This window comes from Rattus norvegicus, chromosome 1, assembly GCF_021556685.1.
Source record: "Rattus norvegicus strain SHRSP/BbbUtx chromosome 1, alternate assembly SHRSP_T2T, whole genome shotgun sequence".
Taxonomy (NCBI): Eukaryota; Metazoa; Chordata; class Mammalia; order Rodentia; family Muridae; genus Rattus; species Rattus norvegicus.
In genome coordinates this window covers 246,844,719-246,867,699 of record NC_141534.1, presented here as the reverse complement: position 1 = coordinate 246,867,699, position 22,981 = coordinate 246,844,719, and the positions used below count along the sequence as shown (strand labels likewise).

Genomic DNA, 22,981 nt, shown 5'->3' with positions numbered 1-22,981 from the left:
CTAGGTGATGATAAATCAGGTCTTAGCAATTAAAAACTCATTTCTTGTATCTGGTAAGATGATAGTGGAATAAAACCAGAAGTCAACAGCAAGAGAAATTACAAAGCAAAGCTAAGAGGAGGAGTTGAGGAATGCTTACCAAATGGAACTGAACAGGGGGCTGGAGGGATGGCTCAGTGGTTAGAGCACCGACTGCTCTTCCAGAGGTCCTGAGTTCAGTTCCCAGCAACCACATGGTGGCTCACAACCATCTGTAATGAGATCTGATGCCCTCTCCTATCCAGAGATAGTTACAGTGTGCTCACATACATAAAATAAATAAATAAATAAATAAATAAATAAATAAATAAATAAATCTTTAAAAAAAGGAAGTGACTATGGAACCCACTAGCATCTTTGATAAGCACGAAGACAGCTCTATGAAGAAAGTTTATACTTACATGCTTTCATTGAGGTCATAATGATCCTAAAGGAAACACGATAACAATGTGCCCCAAGGTCGTAAAAATAACAGAACTATCCCCAAAGCAGCAGATAGCATGAAATAATACAGACTGGGATAAAAACTGAAAATAATACACAGAATCAAAGGATTAATTCCTTGTGAAAACAAGCAAGAATGAAAAACCTTTAACTAAACCACCAAAATAAAGAGACCGAAACTCCTCACATTAAAGATGGAAAAGAGGGCACTGAAACAGATTCCAGTGAAACCCAGATCATCTCGAGACAATATTTTGACAATCCGATACATTCCTAGCCATATATGAATGACCAAAATTAAATAAAGAAGGTACAACTACTGAAGAGAGTCTTCCACAAATGTTCCTCACAGTCACATAAAACAGAAAGGAAGGCATTTACACTAACAAAATTCCTTCTGTGAAGCCAAGATTACCCTGATTCCCGAACTGGATAAGCACACGACAGCAAAAGAGAAAAACACACGCCAATATCTCTTATATCGGCACCAAAAAAATAATCTGAATATAATTCTCACAAACCAAACTCAAGAATACACTAAGAAAATCACATATCACAACTAAGATGGGTTTATTTCTGAGATGAAAAGACTGTCCCATGGTGCCAAATTAATAGATTGCATGTAAATAGATTCAGGGCAGAAATCACATGATCATTTCAATTGATGCAAATGGCCTTAGTCAAAGTTGAGTAACAGTTCATAATAAAGGCCCTGAAAAATCTGAGATTAGAGGAAGCATATGCCATCGTTCATGTTGGTCAGAGTTCTCTAGTGTAACAGAACACATAGAGTGGATCTCTCTACATATAGAAAAGGGATTTGTTAGAATGACATACAGAGTCTAGCTAATCCAACAATGGCTGACTATGAACAGAAGGTCCAAGAATCCAGTACTTACTTAGTACTCGAGGGAGGCTGGATATCTCACCTAGTCTTCAGTATACACTGGAATCCTGAAGAAATGGGCTCTAATGCCAGTGAAGGAATGGGCTTGCTAGAAAGGCTAGAGCAAGCAGGCAAAGAGCAAAAGCTTCTTTCTTCCACGTCCTTAGATAGGCTTCCAGCAGAAGGTGTGGCCCAGATTAGAGGCAGGGATTTCCCTGACTCAAAAGGTCTGGATTAGAAGTGGATCTTCCCACTTCAAATTAGGCAAGAATCCGTCACAGGTGCCCCTCCATCTTCAGGTTTATTAATTCCAGATACAGTCAAGGTGACAACCAAGAACAGCCATCACACCATAGATGACAGATCTATAACCAGCAATATACTAAATGGAAAAACTGATAGCATTTGCTCTAAAATCTAGAATGAGACAAGAGTTTCTACCCACTCTTACCCAGTCTTGCTTGAGATCTTAGCTAGAACAATAAGAGAATGATAAAAGGGATTCAAAATAAGACAGATGACCTGATCCTATGTTTAAAAGACTCTACTGTGAGCAAGCTCTTAGAACTGGTAAATGTGTTGAATGTATTAGTAGAAAAAAAAAAGATCAACAAGTAAAATCCAGCGGCTTCATTATTTGCCAATAGTGGATCTGCTGAGAAAGAAATTGGTGGGTGAAAACTCTATTTAAGGGTGCAGGGCCTGTAAATGGGACAAAGGGAGGAGACAGGAGTCATATGGGAGTGTGGTACCTTAGAACCCAAATGAAAATTGCAAAAGAGGGAGTGAAGATGGTCCTCCCGTATGGCTGGATGCCAATGCTCCGTGAAGAAGTGGGTTATTGATCACTGTTCCCAGTCATGAGATATTGCCAGAGAAGTTGATGAGGAAAGCCTGAGCCCTAAACTATTGTGGCTCTTGTCAGCCCTCCTCACTGCTGGGCTGCTTGTTGTTGTTTACAACTTAATCAAACCTAGAAATATCTGGGAAGAGGAAACATCAACTGAGGGACTGTTTTTATCAGTCTGGCCAGTTGTCACATCTGTGGTACATCTTCTTGATTAATGATCGATGTGGAAGGGTCAAGTTCAGTGGGGTGGACCACCCTTGGGCAGGAGGTCCCAGGTAGAAAGAAAAAGCAAGCTGAGCGAGACACCAAGGAAAACCCAGTAAAGCGTGTTCCTCCTCAGCCTCTGCTTTAGTTCCTGCCCAGAGGTTCCTGCCTTGAGTTCCTGTCCTCAATTCCCTTAGTAATGGACTGTGAGCAGAATGTGCAAGCCAAATAAACCTTTCTCTCCAAAAGTTGTTTTGGATTGAAAGCAAACGAAGACAGCTTCCCACCAGAGCTAGAGAATAAGATCATATTGCAGAAGACACCAAACGCCCTGGATGTGAGACATAAAAAAAGAAAAAGCAAGAGAGAAGTGAGCTATCAACATCCCTGCCAGCTGGCATTAAAGCCACCAGGCTGAGTGGGCTACCACGCAAGAAAAAGCATCATGGGTCTTTCCAGGCTGTGAATGTTAATCAGAAGGTCAACCTGCCCGGCAAGACCCACCTATGAGGTAACAGCTCCAAGCTTGACTGTTCTGGGGATAACCAACTTCTCTCTGATTAGGTTTGAGGCTTGCCCTCACGAGGATGGGGAATCCTCGCTAAGTACCCTAAGCTGGGTGAACAACCGAGGTGTGGGTAACTCAATGGCCCATATGAGTAACTTATTAATGTTAAAACTAAACTCCCTTCTAAATACCTAGGCCTTTATCTCTAGACAAAAGCCCATCCCAGCTTTTATCAGTTTAGTCTCTCTTTACAATGAACAGGGATGAAGGCAGATACAGCGACCCAAGACGCTGAGACCACGTGGTGGTTGTGGGCTCAGCCCTAAACAAGGAGTTCATACCACTCCTTTAAGACTCAGAGAACATTGTGGAGGAGGGGCTGGGAAGTATGCGAAAAGAATATGGCGCGAAGAGCTGTAAAATACCATCCTCTAGACTGTATACAACTGTTGCATTAACTCATAACAACTGTGATAACCTGCTATGGCTCCCACAAGATTGGAAGGGAGAAAGGCAGGCTTTGTTGGTGTCCTACCCTTTACTGATTGACTACTGGCTAAGATTCTGGGAGGGGGTACATAATTAATTAAGTACCTGCTATGCTGAGCCACCAGGTTCCAATAGTTTCATACTCATTATCTTAGGGTTTTACTGCTGTGACTAGACACCATGCCCAAGGCAACTCTTATAAAGACAACATTTAATTGGGGCTGGCTTACAGGTTCAGAGGCTCAGGCCATTATCGCCAAGGCCAGGACGTGGCAGCAGCCAGAGAGGCATGGTGCAGGAGGAGCTGGGAGTTCTACATCTTCATCCGAAGGCTGCTAGCAGAATACTGGCTTCCAGGCAGCTAGGATGAGGGTCTTAAAGCCCACACCTACAGTGACACATCTACTCCAACAGGCCACACCTACTTCAACAGGGCCACACCCTCTAATAGTGCCACTCCCTGGGCTGAGCATATACAAATCATCCCATTCCACTCTCTGGCCCGCATAGGCTTGTCCAAATAGCATAGCATAATAAAAAATACATTTAGTCCAACTTCAAAAGTCCCTATAGTCTACATCAGTCTCAACAATGTTAAAAGTCCAAAGTTCAAAGTCTCTTCTGAGATTCATGCAGTCACTTAACTGTAATTCCTAAAGCAAGACAGGAAACCAGCTGGGCAAACTCCAAGCTCTGCATCTCCATGTCTGATGTTAAAGCTGTCTTCAGATCTCCAACTCCTTTTTCATTTTTGTTGATGGCAACAAAGTTCTTTCTCCTGGGCTGGTTCCACTCCCTGTTAACAGCTTTCCTCAGCAGATATCTCACACGGCTCTGACATCTTGAATATCTTCGGTTCTCCAAGGGAACTTTAACATTACAGCTTCTTATTCCAATGTCTGGTATCCACACATGATCTTCTGGGCTCCTCCAAAGGGCTGGCATCACTTTTCCAGCTCTGCCCTCTGTAGCGCTCTAAACTCAGGTTGATTCACTCCACTGCTGCTGCTGTTCTTGGTGATCATCCCATGGTACTGGCATCTCCAATAAGCTTGGGTCTTCTGCTGCAACTAGGCTTCACCAATAGTCTCTCCTAGGTTCATGGTGGTCAAGCCTCAACTTCTTCGAGTGACACCTCTGGTCCTAGGCTATCAACTGTAACTAAGGCTTCACCTTCACCAATGGCCTTCCATGGCCTCTCACAGTGCCAAGCCTAAGTTGCTCTTCATGACACCTTCATACCTTCAAAACCAGTACCACCTGGGTGACTCTTACACATTACCAAGTACAGCTGCAGCATGAGGCACAACATTGGCTATCTCTGGAATACAGCTTCATTGTACTCTCAGAAAAACACTTCCCTATGCTGGGTTTTTTTGTTATTCTAAATGAATTTGCAAATTTCTCTTTCTAACTCTATAAAGAATTGAGTTAAAATTTTAATGGGGATTGCATTGAATCTGTAGATTAATTTTGGCAAGATGGTCATTTTTACTTTATTAATCCTGCCAATCCATGAGCATGGCAGGTCTTTCCATCTTCTGAGATCTTCGATTTCTTTCTTCAGAGACTTGAAGTTCTTGCCAATCACTTGTATTATTTGTGACTATTGTGAAGAGTGTCACTCCCTAATTTCTTTCTCAGCCTGTGTATCCTTTGAGTAGAGGAAGGCTACTGATTCGTTTGAGTCAATTTTATACCCAGCCATTAAGCTGAAGTTGTTTATTAGGTTTAGGAGTTCTCTGGTGGAATTTATTCTCAACAATAAAAGAATTTCTGGGGGAATCACCATCCTTGACCTAAAGCTGTATGACAGAGCAACAGTGATAAAAACTGTATGGTATTGGTACAGAGACAGGCAGGTAGATGAATGGAATAGAATTGAAGACCCAGAAATGAACCCACACACCTATGGTCACTTGATCTTTGACAAAGGAGCTAAAACCATCCAATGGAAAAAAGATAGCATTTTCAGCAAACGGTGCTGGTTCAACTGGAGGTCAGTATGTAGAAGAATGCAAATTGATCCATTTTTACCTCCTTGTACAAAGCTCAAGTCCAAGTGAATCAAGGACCTCCACATAAAACTAGATACGCCGAAACTAATAGAGAAAGTGGGGAAGAGTCTTGAATACATGGGCACAGGAGAAATTTTCCTGAACAGAACACCAATGGTTTATGCTCTAAGATCAACAATAGACAAATGGGACCTCATAAAACTGCGAAGCTTCTTTCTGTAAAGCAAAGGACACTGTCAATAGGACAAAATGGCAACCAACAGATTGGGAAAAACTCAAGAAATTAGATTCCAGAGAACCAAATAATCCTATTAAAAATGGGGTACAGAGTTAAACAAAAATTCTCAGCTGAGGAATATCAAATGGCCCAGAAGCACCTAAAGAAATGTTCAACATCCTTAGTCATAAGGGAAATGCAAATCAAAACAACCCTGAGATTCAGCTCACACTAGTCAGAATGGCTAAGATAAAAACCTCAGGTGATAGCAGATGCTGGCAAGGATGTGGAAAAATGGGGAACACTCCTCCATTGTTGGTGAGATTGGAAGCTGGTACAACAACCCTGGAAATAAGTCTGGATGTTCCTCAGAAATTGAACAAAGTACTACCTAAGGACCCAGCTATACCCTCCTGACCATCTACTCCCCCAAAAAGCTCCAACATATAACAAAGACACATGCTCTACTACTTTCATAGCAGCCTTATTTATAATAGTCCGAAGCTGGAAAGAACCCAGATGCCCTTCAACAGAGGAATGGATACAGAAAATGTGGTACATGTACACAATGGAGTACTACTCATCTATCAAAAACAATGACTTCATGAATTTCATAGGCAAATGGATGGAACTCGAAAATATCATCCTGAGTGAAGTAACCCAGTCACAAAAGAACACACAACATGAAAGACCAAAGTGTGGATGCTTCAGTACTTCTTAGAAGGGGGAATAAAATACTCACAGGAGGAAATATGGAGACAAAGTGTGGAGCAGAGACTGAAGGAAAGGCTATCCTGAAACTGCTACACATAGGGATCCATTCCACATGCAGTCACCAAACCTAGTCACTACTGGGGATGCAAGAAGTGCATGCTGACAGGAGCCTGATAAAGCTGCCTCCTGAGAGGCTCTGCCAGAGCTTGACAAATACAGAGGATGATGATCGCAGCCAACCACTGGACTGAGAACGGGGTCCCCAATGGAGGAGTTAGAGAAAGGACTGAAAGAGCTGAAGGTGTCTGCAACCCATAGGAAGAACAATAATATCAACCAACCAGAGCTCCCAAGGACTAAACCATCAACCAAAGAGTATACATGGAATGACCTGTGTCTCCAGCTGCATCTATAGCAGAGGATGACCATGTAGGGTATCAGTGGGAAGAGAGGCCCCTGGTCTTGTGACGGCTTGATGCCCCAATGTAGGGGAATGCCAGGATAGGGAGATGGGTGGAGGAGTACCCTCATGGAGGTAGGGTTTGGGGGGATGGGATAGGAGCTTCCAGAGGGGGGAGGACACTGGGAAGGGGGATATTTGAAATGTAGATAAAGAACATATCCAATTAAAAAAATGGAAAAAAGGGGAGAAAAAAGAAAAGCACTTCCCAGAAGATTTCACCTCAGGGATGCTAGTCTCTTCTTAATCACCACTAATTTCTTAGCTCCGGCTAACCAGCATCAATTGTCCCCATAGTCCCTTTTGTTCTGGACTCTCAAGCCAGAGCCAGGTTGCCAAAGCTGCCAAGTTCTGATGCTTGCTGGGGCTGGAACATGGCCCCCTTGTTCTATTACATTATCACCTGCTTTCTGTTTTCCAACTCTCTAGTGCCTAAGCTTGGCTGTCATGGAACTTAAGCTAAAGACCAACTTTGAACTCAGATATCTGCATGCCTTTCTCCTGAACACAGGGATTAAAGGTGTGGCCCACCAAGATTGGATTTTACGTTTTTCTTCACCTAGAACTTGCTCTGTTCTAGGCTGGCCTTGAATTCAGAGGTCTTCTTGTCTTTGCCTCCTGGAATTAAAGGTGTGTACCATGCCTGGACCTAAATTTAGCTAAATCTTGCCTTGAACACGGGATTCAGATCCATTTCACTCCCCGGTGAATGGAAATGGTGCCCCATTAAAATTCAAACTATATTATTTTATATTTTCCTTTCTCAGCTTGGCTATGCTTGTTCAAAATGCTCTTCATGAGACTTAACCAGAGACCAAAGTCTATGGAGGGTGTTTCTAAGACTTTCCTTGTCAATGCAATTAATCTGAGTCGCTTCACCTTAGCCTTAGGCAGACACTTCAGACAAGGGCAGAAAGCAGCCACATTCTTCACCAAAATACCACATAAACAGTCTCTAGGCCACATATTAAATTCTTCACTGAAACCTCTTGGGCCAAGTCTGCACAGTTCACATCACTCTCAGTAACAAAGACTTCCACATTTCTAATAAGATAGCCCATTAAGCCCCATTTAAAGCATTCCACTGCTTTCCAGATCCAAAGTCCCCAAATCCACATTCTTCCAAACAAAAGCATGGTCAGGCCTATCACAGCAATATCCCAGTCCCTGGTACCAACCTCTGTCTTAGTTAGGGTTTTACTGATGTGAACAGACACCATGACCAAGGCAAGTCATAAAGAACAACATTTAATTGGGGCTGGCTTACAGGTTCAGAGGTTCAGTCCGGTACATGGCAGCATCCGGGCAAGCATGGTGCAGGAGATGCTGAAAGCTCTACCTTCATCTGAAGGCTGCTAGTGGAAGACCTAATTGCAGGCTGATAGGATGAAGATCCTAAAGCCCACGCCCACAGTGACACACCTACTCCTACAAGGCTACACCTACTCTAACAAGACCAGATCCCCTAGTAGGGCCACACTCCCTGGGCAGGGCACATACAAACCATCATACCCACGATCATCTGGATAGCCCTGGTTAAACTCATTAGGTCATAAAACAACACAAAGAGACATGAATGAAAGAGAGAGATTTGTGGTGAGGAGGGAGGTGAACGGGGTAGTAGAGAAAAGGATGAGGAGGTGGGGTCAGAGTAGTCAATACACACACACACACACACACACACACACACACACACACACACGTATGTATGTATGTGGTATGGAGTTGTCTAAGAACAAATTCCATTAACTATAGTACTTTAAAAATACCTGCGAGTCGACACCTCTGTCTCCTGCGCAGGATACCTGTCGGCCCGGAGATCCCCGTAATAGATCTCCGTAATAAACCTCACCTTTGCTTATTACAAAAAAAAAATACCTACGAATAAACCTATCCAAGTATCATGGTGTGTGTGTGTGTGTGTGTGTGTGTGTGTGTGTGTGTGTGTCACAGCCTCTTGTGTTTGACTGCTTGGCCCAAAGGGAGTGGCAGTATTAGGAGGTATGGCCTTGTTGGAGAAAGTGAGTCACTGCAGGGATGGTCTTAGAGGTCTCCTAGACTCATGATACATACAACAGGGCACACAGCCCTCTTCTGCTGCCTGAAGATGAAGATGTGGGATTCTCAGCTCCTTCTCCAGCACCGTGTCTGCCTGGACGCCGCCATGCTTCCCACCATGATGATAATGGACTGACCCTATGAACCTGTAATTCCACCCCAATTAAATGTTTTCCTTTATAAGAGTTGCCGTGGTCATGGTGTCTCTTCACAGCAATAAAATCCAAACTAAGGCACCAAAGAAGTGACAAAAATCTACAATGTTAAGTGTAAAAACACTGATAGGAAACACGGAGGAGAACACTAGAAGAGGGAGATGTCACTCATGCTCATGTATGGGTATAGTTAATTCTGTTACAGTGGAGTATTAATCTACACATAATCTACAGATTCAATGTGATCTCTATCAAAATGCTACAGCCGTTCTTCATAGAACGCAAGAAAACCGATCCTAAAATCCTGAGTGTGTGTGTGGGGCGGGGGAAGCCTACAGAATAATCCTTAGTGAAAGAGAAATGTTGAAAAGATTACATTACGGAAGCACAGTTATCCAAACACCATGAACTGACACAAAACAGATAGACTAAGAGTACAAAGGGCTCCGAAACAAACCCACACACCTACAGTCATCCCATTTTTGACAAAAGTGTCAAAAATTTATACCGAGGACAGCCCTTTAAGCAAATAATAGGGGCAAAGTTCAATTCCCAACCCACGTGTCAAAGACTAAAACTACAGCCATGTACACAAGTCAACTTAAAACAGATCACAAACCCCTAACGTAAAGCCTCAAACAGAACCACCTCGAGGAAACACAGGCGAAGCACTCCAAGGCACAGGCATAGGCAGGGATTTTTCTGAAGAGGACTCTGAAGCCACAGGAAATAATTCCAAGAACTGCAAGATGGGATTGCATCAAATCAAAGGGCTTCTGCGCAGCAAAGGAAACAGGATCAAAGGGAAGGAAGATCCAGCAGCCTACAGAACGGGAAAAGCTGCCCCAGGTAAATGCTTTCTAGAAGGCTTGCTGTGCTCATGGAGTCTTTTGAACAACAGAACACTGACTAAGGCAAGGATAGTCAAGGAAATCAATTACACTGTTAATTATGTTAAGTGAAATGAGTCTAACTCGTAAAGGAAAATATCATGTTTTTTTTCTTTCATATGTACAACCTAAATTCAAATGTTTGTATGTGTACATTCATATGTTTATACTGCGTGCCTTTACAGGTCAGGAAACCCCAAGAGGGACTATTAGAAAGAGGAAGAGGCCTAAAGGGATGTGGGAGGGGAGAATAACGGCATACATTAATAGTAGGACTATAATAGGAGAGCCTGTACACAGTGGAGGGATGGCTAAGGGGACCCAGGTCAGTGGGGAGAGGCACAAATCAGAACAGTGTGACACATATGTAACAAAACTTGCTACTTTGCACCCTAACTTAGAAAAATTAATTTAAAGAAACAAGAAAAACTTGAGTGTTTGTTTTCATACAGGGGGCAATGTGCCATTTTCTTATTTTCTCTCCAACTGGAATTAGCATGCGCTAGTCATTAAAATTAGGTTCCGCCATTCTTCTTAGGATAGTCACAGTTATTTTCTATTTGGATTTATTCAGAGTTCTCCATCTCGTCCCTGTCAGTACAGTAGCTTCCAGGTTTACAATATGAAGTGTTTACACTGTTAACAAAAAAATTAAGAAATGAATGTACAGTGCCAGCTATGTCATCCACTTCCTGTCACTGACCAGAGCTAGAGTTCTCTAAGGCTACTGAACACAGCCACAGTCAAACCATGTGACTGGTGCTCAAATCTGTGACCCAGAGGACACAGAACGGTCTTCCTAACACAGTATTCTAGCACATCCCTGCGCCTTCCCGTGTCCAGAAGCAGGCCAGGAACCAGTGCGATGCTTCTCAAACCCCATCTTTAATAGCACACAGGTGAACAGCAACCCCACAAAACTTCAGTCAACCAATGCCTGTCAAGGCCGACTTCCCCAAGCGACTTCCACTCTTCTTCCTTGCTCAGCAGCTAAGCATGAACGTGCTCACCATTGTCCCCGCCCATCATTTCCCTCATTCTGCAAATCGGTGAGATGAATACAAATGCTTCGTTCATTCTTTGAATGAGGAGACACTGGTAGTGAGACTTCCCATGACAAAGAGGATGAAGGTGGTGCTGTGGCCCTATCCCTGTGCTTCCCTGTCCTGTTGTAGTGCGTTCTGCCCTAGGGTGGAGCTGTCAGGCGTTAGCTCCACCCTTGCCTGTGACTCAAATACACACACTGAGTGTAAAATTCCAGCCTCTGCCTTCCCTGCTTCCTGCTCTCCCTCCCGCCCCTCTCTTCCCCACCCATGTAGCCCAGCTGCGATTCTGAATCATCCAGAATAGGGCCTCTGTCCTCTCTCAGGATTCTCCTGTGTGAGGACTGCTAGAGACGCCTCACTTTGAGGAGTTTTGAATCAGTATTGATGATCTTGTTTAAAAGGATCGGGGAAGGTGGTAAATAACAGGACGTCAAGAAGAGGTCGGTGCATACATTTTGCAGGTGTTTAATAATAAATGCTGGCTGAGTTTCCAATAATTTCTGTGGCAATACAGTAAGTCAAACTAACAGTACACTGTCATAAAGAAACACTCTAAGGGACAATCTCAAGGTATTTCAAGAAACATTACAGGTACCACTTACTTTCCCAGGGCATCCTTCAACCTAGCAATCACTCCTCTAGCCAACTGTATATACGAAGGACATATTTGTGCATTTGGACCCAGCTGGTCAGTGTGTGCCAAAGCCTAATCAGTGCTCAATCAGCTAACGGCACTGGAACACAGCGAGGCATTTAAATCGGCTGGAATCAAAGTTACAATTGGAAAAATCTCAATGGGATTGGAAGTGAAAATAAAACATATTCATCTGCCGTCCTTTCTGATTTCGAGTATGTGTTCAGCAAATACTTCGCAGACCTATGTGCATGCTAAACACTGTTTACCATGAAGGATGCTGCTATGGTGGTCCTCCTCCTCCTTCACCTCTCCCTCCCTCCCTCCCTCTGCCCCTTCCTGCCTCCCTCTCCCTCTCCCCCCTCTGTGTGTGTGAGTTTGAGTTTGGTGTGTGTGCCAAACATCTGAGAAGTCTTCAGTGTCAGAAAAAATGACATTTATCCCCCTTTAAATAGGTAAAACTTGATCTCTTATTTATTATCCAGAGAATTCATCTACATTTTTTCAGAGCTATAATAAAGATGTATGGAGATCTAGGTCAGAATCTGATACACTTCTGATTTTCAATGTTTTTTAAAGGACAGCTCATGGGAGAGAGAAGGGGGGGGTGGGCAGGACAGCACAAGGCAGGTGTGCACTAATTGGTAACAGGTGTCACACATTAGAGGCACTGATGTAGCCTTTCTGTTCGCCACAGGGCCTGGCATCCAGCCACGGGCAAGCTTTAAATACCTAGATAGCGGCTTGCACAGGCCACAGGTTCCATGGCCTGTACTTCTATAGTGTACTTCTCAGTGCCTCACTGGACTGGGCTACTTCCACAGCTTGATCCTCAAAACCTTCCGATGTCATCCTCCAACCAAAAAGACTTAACAGATACTGGCTTAAACACTGTGGCAGGCGATTTCCAGGTTAGCTTTAGAGAAACTGTTCAACATCACTGAGGAAAAGAACCGCCCCCCACTGATGACACCGTTCAGTGGGCTTTGTAGATATGTGGTAAGACCAGGGGGCAAGTCACCAGAGCATCGCCTTCTGGGATGGAAGAGGACTCTGGCAATCGCTAGACTCTCTGCAACAAGAATACTGTCGCCTGACACCCGTTAGGGAGAGCTGAGAGCAGGCGGCCACATGGAGTCAAAGGTCATTTATTTCAGAAGTTGACTGAGCCCTTTTAAGTAGAGAGGTCTAATTCATTATCCATCCAAATGCCAGACAGTACAAAACAAAAGAAACAAACACTCGAAAACGCCAGCACCCTCTTGGGAAATCTTTCTGACTCTGTTGACACAGAGTTGACATACTTGTCCACTCTACTCCATTCCGCTCACTCTCTGATGCCCAGTTGTGGCTGTGGTGTTCAAAGGATCAGCGTTTAAATCAGCAGGTGCCCTTTATTTCTGGTACATCTTTTGTGGCTTCCACAGAGGGAAGTGAGCGATGTGTACTTCATTCTATGTCCACGAGAGTGCAAGTGTTCTTGTGATGCTCTCTTGTAAACATCATCATCATCATCATCATCATCATCAACAATAACAAAAAACCCCACCTCCGTTCTTAATAGGATGAAGTAAGGGTGTATAGAAGTAAGGTTACTAAGCAACCCAAATGCCATGTATGTGTGGGATTTTTATGAACGTAAAATTCACAAACGACAAATAGCCACGGTGCTAACAATAGCTTGTCTATAAATGACTTCTAAGGGGACTGAGGGAGGTATTTGACCAAAACACACTCCGACAGGTCATTTTTGGTCCAGAAAGCTCAACCCATCTAACTTGTGTTTGGGTATCAATGAAGTTTCGTTGGACCAAGGAGAACCTCAGTCGATGAACATACACAGCTAAAACTGCTGCCATTTCGCAGGGGTTGAAAGCAGGGGACTGGCGAGGGGAAATGTGAGCACAGGACACAGCGTTCCACACCAACAGGTCCCAGCACTGAAGTGTGTCTCTTCTCCCACTATGCCTATCGGAGGGCACACATCTCTAAAGGAGCAACTCCTATGCTAAGTGGACAAGTTTTACATTCTTGTATATTTCTTAAATACATAAACGCGTGTTGTTTTGAGATGTACCCTGTATGTGCAGGAACTGTAGAGGCAGAAGGTGGTGCCAGAGCCCCTGGAACAGGAGTTACAGGTGGTTCTAAGTTGCTGTGTAGGTTCTGGGCACCAAATCCAGGTCTTCTGCAAAAGTAGCAAGACCTCTTTACCACTGAGCCATCTCTCCAGCCCTAGAAGGTAACATTTTTTTACAGAATATATTTAAACTCTTAAAAGCCAGCTCCTTCCAGATTCATAGGGCGTTGCTACTTTAAGATAGTCCACTGCCCATCATCATTACAGGCAGTGGGATAGAGATGATGAATCCGGGCCCAATCTGGCTGCTTCCTGTGCAATCACAACTTGGGAAGCTTGCTAAGTGGACTAAAAATACCCATTACTTCTTGAATTAGTGCCTTCTCTCTCCAGAAGCTAGAACTTAGGCTACTGCTAGGATAATCGGAACATTAAAACGAATGTCATTAATGCATGATAACACATTAAAAATAATTCCGGAGTTCATATTTATAAAGAGCAATCAAGCAAATAAGATGGGAAAGAAGGGGCTCTTCTCTATGACAACTACTCTAAGGCGTAAAAGGTCATTAAAACAGTCATTCTGCACTAATGCTAGGCTTCAGGCAACACCTCTAGGGATCATAAAACAAACAGGTAAAAGATGTTGAGAAACAGGATGTTTAAGTAGTTTTACAATGTTTATCCTGTCAAATGCTATAGTTTTATGTGACAAAATTTTATGTAGCAAAACTGTGGGTTACAAAGTACCCACTATGTACTACGTGCTAGTGAGGGAATAGGACAAACATTACCTAAAGCCAAGGGCTCAAAGTTGATAACACTAGTAAGGGTGCTCTTCTTGGACCTCACCTATCTCCTAAGCTCAGGTATTTACATGGATACAATGTTGTCTCTGTGATATCTTCTGCCAGAAGCCTATCTTGACTCTCACAATAGGGAAATATAAAAGAAGCCCCTGCAAAGGCCATTTAATGAAACAAATGACAGAGGCTTTAAAAAAACAGCAAAAATCCCCACACCAAAACAAAACAAAACAAAAACAACAAAAAAACCCAAAAACCAAGTCCACACTATAAAGATTAAAGGAACGGGACAACCAAGTGCAGTGTGTAGCTCCAGGTGGGCTCACTGGCACCATTTTAACTGTTTTTGTGGTGTTTATATAGGGAGGGCACCCCTTAGAAGGATGTGCCCGCGTTACAATCCCTGAACATGGCACCGGGTCTCCTTCTTGGGTGACAACATTGAAGGACTTAGAAGAACTGTAAGGTAAACAGCTGTCAGAATTATCCCCAGCTACACAGACCGGAGAGGCACGGTGGGTATGGTGGTGTGGGGACAAATGGCGAATAGCGGGAAACATGGACTTCCCTTGCAACACTCTTGCGGCTCTTCCACGGGCTTTGAATATGTCAAAATAAAACTTGGAAGAGAGGCGAAAGATTCAACACCAAAAGGGCGACAAATGGTGCCCAGCCCCACAGGCTGCTAACAGAGAACTCTAAGCGCTAAGCGAATCACCCTCCACACTGGCACTGACACGATCTTGTGACTGAATACAAGACGCAGACAGAAAGGATCCCTCCTGTAGATACTTCTGTCAGGGGCCAAGCTCTTTCCAGCCAAATGTTCTCTCCTCAGCACGGGACGCACAGCTAAGAACCAGGCCCCCTGGTTGGTGGGATTTACAGTGTGGTGGAAGACGACAGAAAATAAGGAATATAAGTCAGGTAGCAATAGTCGCTATAGACAAAGGAGAGACGAGGGGGGTCTTTGGGGGAATGGAGTGGCATTTTAAAAGGGAGGTTAGTGCTTGCTTGCTTTGGCTGCACAAACACTAAAACCGGAACAGTAGAGCAGAGATGACACGGCCCTTGCTTAAGAACGACACACAAATTTTCAAAGTGTTCTACATTTCTTTTTAAAGGGGAGGGGTTAGGACTCTAGTCAGAGCACACTTGAACAAGACATGAAGGGGCTACGGTACTCAGCCTGGCAGGTAGGTAGTGGGGCGGGGGGAGGAAAAGAACACAGAGCAAGCTCTGGGCAAAGGGCTGAAGATGGAGTCTTCTGGCTGAAACAGACAATGAGGGATAAAGGTCACAGGGCCAGTCCTCCCTCCCTGCTGTGACACTGTCCTTTGTTCTGACCCCTATATTGTTGCCTCCCACCCTTCCCATCTACCCAGCATCCCACTTGTTCTGAAGAGCTGGCACAGTAGAGCCCTAAGAAAGGGCCCAGCCTCCTTTGCTCCCCTCTGTCAGTGAGTGAGTCTCTACAAGGCTTTCCCTCCCCACCTACCAGTCACCTCAGGAGATGCCTTCTTCATTCACTCATTCCCCTTTCCTCTGATACTTTTTAAACTTTCAAACCGCCCCCCCACCCCCAAAGGTTCTCATTTGTTCTGGAAGGGTCTTGTCAAGCCCGGTTAGCTTGTGGTGTATTTACAACCTCCAGGGTTTCTTTTCACAGAAGCGACTTTCCTTCCAGGATGTTAATGGGCACCCACATCTCCATTCTCTGTCCATTCAACTTGTATTTCTCCTAGGTCTGAATTCAGCTACGCAGCCCCTGACGGTGTCCTGTTTGCTCTTTGTAGTGATGGTCACGCGGAGTCAGACACCTAGCAATTCTTTGATATCAGTGGGGCTGTTTTATACCCCAGGGATTAAAATGGCAACTTCTTATTTATCTGATAGGAGTTGCCAAAGTGTTAGCACAGCGTGTCCTCCAGCTGCTGTTAGGTATAAACGCCCCACTAAAGATTCGGGTACAATCTAGCACATGGTGCAGGGGATGGCACCCTTTTGGATCTTGGTCATGATATGCAGCCAAACATCAGATAGGTATGTGGACTGTCAGTTAAGTACTACCGATAGTGACTTACAACATTATTTCTAATGGATGAATGAGTGTTAAGCTTGGCTCAAATAATTAACTTATCAATAAACATTAGCGCAGAGCCTTGCCATTCTATGACTGTGGCTATATTTTGCTCATAGGTTATTTGTGACAGGTCTAGCGTGCCATGGCTGATGTGTGGAAGGGTAGCATATATTCGTTTTCTATTTGTTGGACTAAACATATTACAGATTTAAAATGTCCAGTAGTTAGAAAATCGTCAGCGTTACCGGTACATAATATCTGAGCTCAAGACTAGAGAGTGCGGAGGATCAAAGAAGCAAAGATTATGACCAGCTCAACGATTTTAGCGAGGGCAGAAAGGGTAGTTTTGATACTGTAAAAATAACAGCTTGTGTATCTCTAGTCTCACTGGACAGTGAGGGGTCTGGTCATAACCTGAATGCACAAAACCTAGTTTAATTGCAAAAATTCACAGGTATGAATTTACTAGATAGTTCACAGATTTCTCTATTTATATGTAGTTTCCACGTTCTGGAATTTAGGAACATCACCATTTCTAACATTTTATGGAAAAGTTTAAACCTGAAAAGTTCAAGGAGAACTTGCCACACTGTACCTAGACAGCAATAGTCAAGACATTCCTTGGGTTTGCTGGCCTATACACCACTGGTTCCAGAGAGGAAACTGAGGCAGCTAAAGCAGTGTGGAATGTGAAAGAGAAAGGCAGTAGAGGGAGGGAGGGAGGGGGAAGGCCAGCATGGCAGCAGTGAACTGGTAGTGGGGGGGATTCAGTTCTGTATCTCTGATTTTTATCCTCTGGGCTATCCCCTCAGCACTTTCTGGGTTCCCATGCATGTCATCTAAGACTCCAGAGAACCAAACCGCACCTGGGGAAATGGTTCTACCGCCCATTTCACACCCAATTGCTCCTCGTTTCTTGGTGATTTTCAAGCAGGGTAATTTTTAAAGTGCCGTGAAGAATGAAAGCATCTGCTACAGATGACCAGTGAGAGACTTACACTGTGCTTTGAGGATGCTAAAAGCACGTGACAAGGCCCTGGGCTAATCCGGCTGTAGCACGGGGCTAATCCACTTGTAGCATTCAAAATCATCTAGTACCAAGTTCCAAAGCCGTTCCTTGTTTTGCGACGCACCGTAAGTGGTGAGAGTTATCAAGACATGCCATGACTCTTTGGAGGACTGCCTACCATCTGCCGGGAACTGTGCGAGGGGCCTGGAGCACGGTGAACATATGAACAGGCCCATGTTCTTAAGGAGCTCAATTAAGAATTAGGTATTAATTAAATTAATATCTGCTAAGTAAATAGTAGGTAAAGGAATCTAAATTAGGAAACATGAACTTTCATTTTTCTTGTTTCAAAAGCGTGTTGTTCTTGGTTTTGTTGTTATTACACATATGCATGCAGATCATTATTATTATTATTAATGGATGGTGTCCTGGCTGTTATGTATGTGTGGAAGTTAAAGAAAAACTTTCAAGAGTTGGTTTTCTCTTTCCATCATGGCTCCTGGGATCAAGTTCAGTTTGTAGGGTCCATGTAGCAAGTGTCTTTACCTGCTGGGCTATCCTCCCAACCTTGCAGTAAAAATTTCTAACAAAAGATGAGACTATTAATTCTTTTTAAAATGAAAGCCTGAAGTCTGAACAGTCTGAGCTAAGTTAAAGTGGATCAATTCAGTATTCAGTCGACCAGTTCCGGAAGTGATCCGTGGTAACCTTAACGGCTTAGCCTCTATCCCACTGCAAGCCTCGTTGGAATATACACAGAGCAAAGAGCAAGCAGCTAGCTTGGTGGCCGCATGCCTATACTTTCTCCACCTCAGAGATAAAGGCAGTGAGGCCTTTAGGTTCAAGGCCTGTCTGGACAACATGATTAGACTATTGATTTAAAAAAGGGGGTGCTTAAATCTGACAAGAAATATTTGCAAACAAAACAATATTTATTATTATTATTATTATTATTATTATTATTATTATTATTGACGGGGTTTCTCTGTGTGTAACTTTTTTGATGAGGCGGATGTTCTGGGTCATCTCTGCTTCTGTACGTAAGCCCAATAAAACTCACTCTTCACTAAGCTGGACTCTGGTGGGATCCATTTTGGAGCAGGCAGACATCTGTGTACCCTGTCTCCCCAGGGAGAGCCTCTCGCACAACAGGGCAAGATCCGAATCACGCAGACATCTTTTGTAGGTCGACAATCTACATTTAACATCTGACTTTGTAGATTCAGGATTCGACTTAATGGTCAACAGAGACTTTCACAAAGGTACATTTTCCTACATATGTCCCAGGCATGTGTAACTGTCCCAGGATAGCACAGAGAAGACACACACCCACCCCCACACACCCCTAATCCAACTTCCACAGCGCCCCACCCCCACCTCTCTCTGGAGGGCTAGATCATTTTTCTAAACATTTTAAATATGCTACACAATCCTGGCTGCCCCAGACTCTCCCATACAGGGCTAGTCTCGATAGCTGTAATGCTCTGGAGAGGTGGTTCCCAACCTGCCTAACCTGCGACCCTGTAATACCCCATGCTGTGCTGACCCCCAGCCATAAGATACTTGATACTTTATAACTGTAATTTTGTTACTGTTAGCAATTGTAATGTAAATATCTGATATTGCCAATGGTCTTAAAGGGGTTGAGACCCCACTGCTCCAGAGACTCAACTAAACCAGTAAAATCGCACAGGGGTGAACATCTCCCCTGACGTACAAAAGGGATGTAAAAGTCCTTTTTTGTTGTTTTTTGTTTGTTTGTTTTGTTTGGCTTGTTTGTTTTCTTTCTTGTTTTTTTTTTCTTGCCACATATTTGGTTTCTAGATGGCTATATCAGTAAGCCTGCTGCTTGCCCCACATTGCTTCTAGTCATTTCTACCATTTCCTTGCTGCTTTCTTTCCTTTGGCAAAACCCCCTGTATGAACATGAAGTGCATTGCTTTTGTGGCAAAGTGCGATCCTTCCGTACAAAACGTGCAAATTCCAAGTCACTTCCACAGGAAGCAGTTTGCTCTGCATACTCGCACACGGTTAATCTCTCCTCACAAAGATCAGCGAGTTAACAACCTATATAGCTGAAGCCACTTATGTAACAAAGCAAAAAAAAAATCTTCTCAATATCTTTTAGGGGTAAAAAAAAATAAACTCCTGCCTCTGTATCATCATATCAAGACTCTTAATGAACAAGAAAGATGGATGCCACACAAGGACCACTCACTGCTGCCTAAATCGGAGCTAACAGGGAGTTCACAAAATGTTACCCTTTTTAATCCTCGCAGAAAGCCCATGAACTAATTTGTATTTATCCCTCCTTTTTTGGATGAATAAACTGAACTCTAAAACTAAGTTAACTTTCCTAAGGTCGCAATGTTGGTGGGCGCTCAAATTCACATTATTAAAGCCTTTACAGCGTTTACAAGCTTAAGCCCTAAACTCTGTGAAGGGAGACGGTGAAAAATATTAAAAAAAAAAAAATCATCACTACCACCTCCTGCCCCTCCTCCACCACCACAATCACACTTGACAGCGTTCTCACCTAAGATCATTGTTCTGATCACATAAAGATTTTAAAATTTACTTCTTACCACAACCTCGCTGAGGGAGTGTGACTACTTCACGGTTTGCAGAAGAAACTGAGACGGAGGTGAAGTTCTTGTCCAAGGTCACAGTAGTAATGAGATGCATGAAGGGACGCAGCCTGGGCCATCCTGGTCCCCCCAACTCCAAGCCGCTGCTCCCGGAAATCCTGAGAGCACAAGGCAGCCTGGGGTGTCTATTCTTTAGAACCTCAGAGGCTGCAGAGTGCCACATCAAAGCGCAGAAGCAGAACTAACCCGAAGTCACCATAAGAGGCTGGAAAGTTTTCATTCGGCTTTGATAAGAAGGCAAAAGAGTAAGACCCTCGAGAGAAGTTTCATCCAAGAAAAGAAGAAAGGATCTTTATTTTTCTGGAAAACTTAGTCAAATCAGAACCAAGGAGCTATTACAGTGGCTTCTTGCAAATCCCTCTACAGAAACTGGTTTTGTTCTTACAGCATCGGGGTTTCTCAGAATTCCCTTGGGGGGCTGTGGGTAATTGGAGGAGGAAGGAAGAAAAAAGAGAGGTCCTTGGTCCCTGACTCCACTTTCAAATAAGTGACTGCGTTGATACATTTTTACATGCTGGGCTTCCCCCTGCGTTTTTCGATGAGACTGCTCTAAGCATGCAGCCCTCCGCAGCTGTGACGACTTCCCCCACGGGCTTTAGCATTTCTCCTTTTGCTTCTTGCCTGTCCGGTTTACTCAGTGTTTACTCAGGACCATTCTCTCATCTGACCCTCCCTTTCCACTCCCTCCTGTCAATCATCACGAGCATCCCGGTTAATGCCTACTGTGAGGCAAGCTCTAGTCAGACATCTGCATATCAGTTACATCGTGGGGCAAGCACCCCTGCGAACTATTCTGTTACCTTGATCCTGTTTTCAGGGCAGGAAACCAAGGCTTAATTTGCCGACTGCCCAGTGAATGAATTCTCACTAGGCAGGTAATGGAGACAGAATGAAAATCGACTCAGCCCAGATCCAGAGGCCCCGACTCCTTACCAGCAGGCTACCCCACCCTTCAGCCACTTCCATACGGGTTCCAGTTCCCACTGGGACTCTTTGTTCAAGACTCAGTCTGTTGGGAACAGGGGACCAACAGGGAGAACCTTTCTCTCTGCAACAGCTTTTTGAGCAAGACTTGGACACCACCGAGCACTGTCTGGTCACAGGGCAGCAGCATCTGCTCCAAGTGCTGTGACTGTTGGCCACGTCTTCCCTTGTTGCCTGGACACCACCGAGGACTGTAGTGCCTGTCACAGCGAGGCAGCATCTGCTCCAATGATGAGACTGTTGGCCAGCTCTTCCCCCTTTAGAGCGCTTCCCAGAAAGAGAGCACATTCCCCCGCTCCGGGCACAGAGCAGGAAGATGTTTAATAAGCAACGTGGAGGGCCACTGTAGGAAGTCGGGGCATCTGCATTCTAGTTTTGACCAAACCCCTGAAACAGGCACTGTCATTGTCCCTTCCCCAGCTCCCTCAAGGGCTCACCTGGAAGGAGTTTTCTGCCTCTGGGAGCAGGCTAGGCTATCCTGAGCAGTTAACCTTGGACAAAGATGATCCAGGTGAATGCAGCCTTACTGTCAGGCAGGTCTCCTCTGCAGACTGACTGACATGCTGATGGACCTCAGGACACAGTCTCAGGCGGGGACAGGCGGGCAGCTAACCTGAAATGTCCGGGTTTTCTTTCCAGGCGAGTGGAGGAACTTTGGAGAATGGAATCTCTGGAGTGGCCTGAAGGGACTGGGTTCCCAGGGCACAGAGCAGAGATTCTTTCTGGAATTCACCCTTTTAAAGTGACTTTTCTCTCTTCATCCCACTCCCACACTTGCCTGGTAGTGTTTCGGAGAGGGGGTGTGTGATGGTTTGTATGTGCTCAGCCCAGGGAGTGGCACTATTAGAAGGTGTGGCCCTGTTGGAGTAGGTGTGTCACTGTGGGTGGGGGCTTTAAGACCCTCATCCTAGCCGCCTGGGGGCCAGTCTTCTGCTAGCAGCCTTCAGATGAAGCTGTAGAGCTCTCAGCTCCTCCTGCACCAGGCCTGCCTGGATACTGTCATGCTCCCGCCTTGATGATACTGGACTGAACCTCTGAACCTGTAAGCCAGCCCCAACTGAATGCTGTCCTTATAAGAGTTGCCTTGGTCACAGTGTCTGTTCGCAGCAGTGAAACTCTAACTAAGGCAGGGTGCTTCTCAAGCTTTCTTGACAGGAGCGGGTGAGGGAGTCTGTGCATGGAAAGTGACACTAATTACCTTATACCCCACTTCTTCATTTGCCAGACAGGCGGGTTCTATAAATATCTCTAAGGCTTCGTCGATGACATCTATAAGCCTTCAGTAGCAAACTACGACTATCATAAAGTTTTTTTTTTCTAAAAAAAAAAAAACAAACCCTCATTTGCTTTTACTTTGTATGTATGTCGGTCTGCACGTATGTTTTATGTATCACATGTCTGTGGGGTCCTGGAATACTAGAATATATGATCCCCTGGAACTGAGTTAAGGACCACTATGAGCTACCATATGGGTCCCGGGAACCAAGCTTGGAACCCGTGGAAGGGCAATGAGAGCTCTTAACCACTGAGCCATCCCACCAGTCCCAGAGGTCACGAGTTCTTAATGAAAATCCTGCGTTGTATCTAAGAGATGAGGCCACGTTTCACCTACAGCGATGTGAAAGGTGCTCAGGGGCACAGTGGAGGCCTAGAAGGGGAGCTTTTATGGAGTGCTTTAGGGCTCTGCAGGGAGGGGCTTTGCCCAGGCCACTTTCTCAAGGTGACCAACAGGCAGTGAGTGACTGGGGGAGGCTGGTAT

General features: G+C 44.5%; 1 protein-coding gene and 1 non-coding gene across 4 annotated transcripts in view; one reads left to right on the top strand and one right to left on the bottom strand.

Annotated features, from left to right (window-relative positions):
• Positions 1-22,981, bottom strand: part of Pcgf5 (polycomb group ring finger 5) — a 117,325-nt gene that overhangs the window by 65,623 nt on the left and 28,721 nt on the right.
• LOC147997104 (U6 spliceosomal RNA) lies at positions 15,505-15,614 on the top strand. The gene has a single exon (XR_015656107.1). It is a non-coding gene; the product is annotated as a U6 spliceosomal RNA (small nuclear RNA).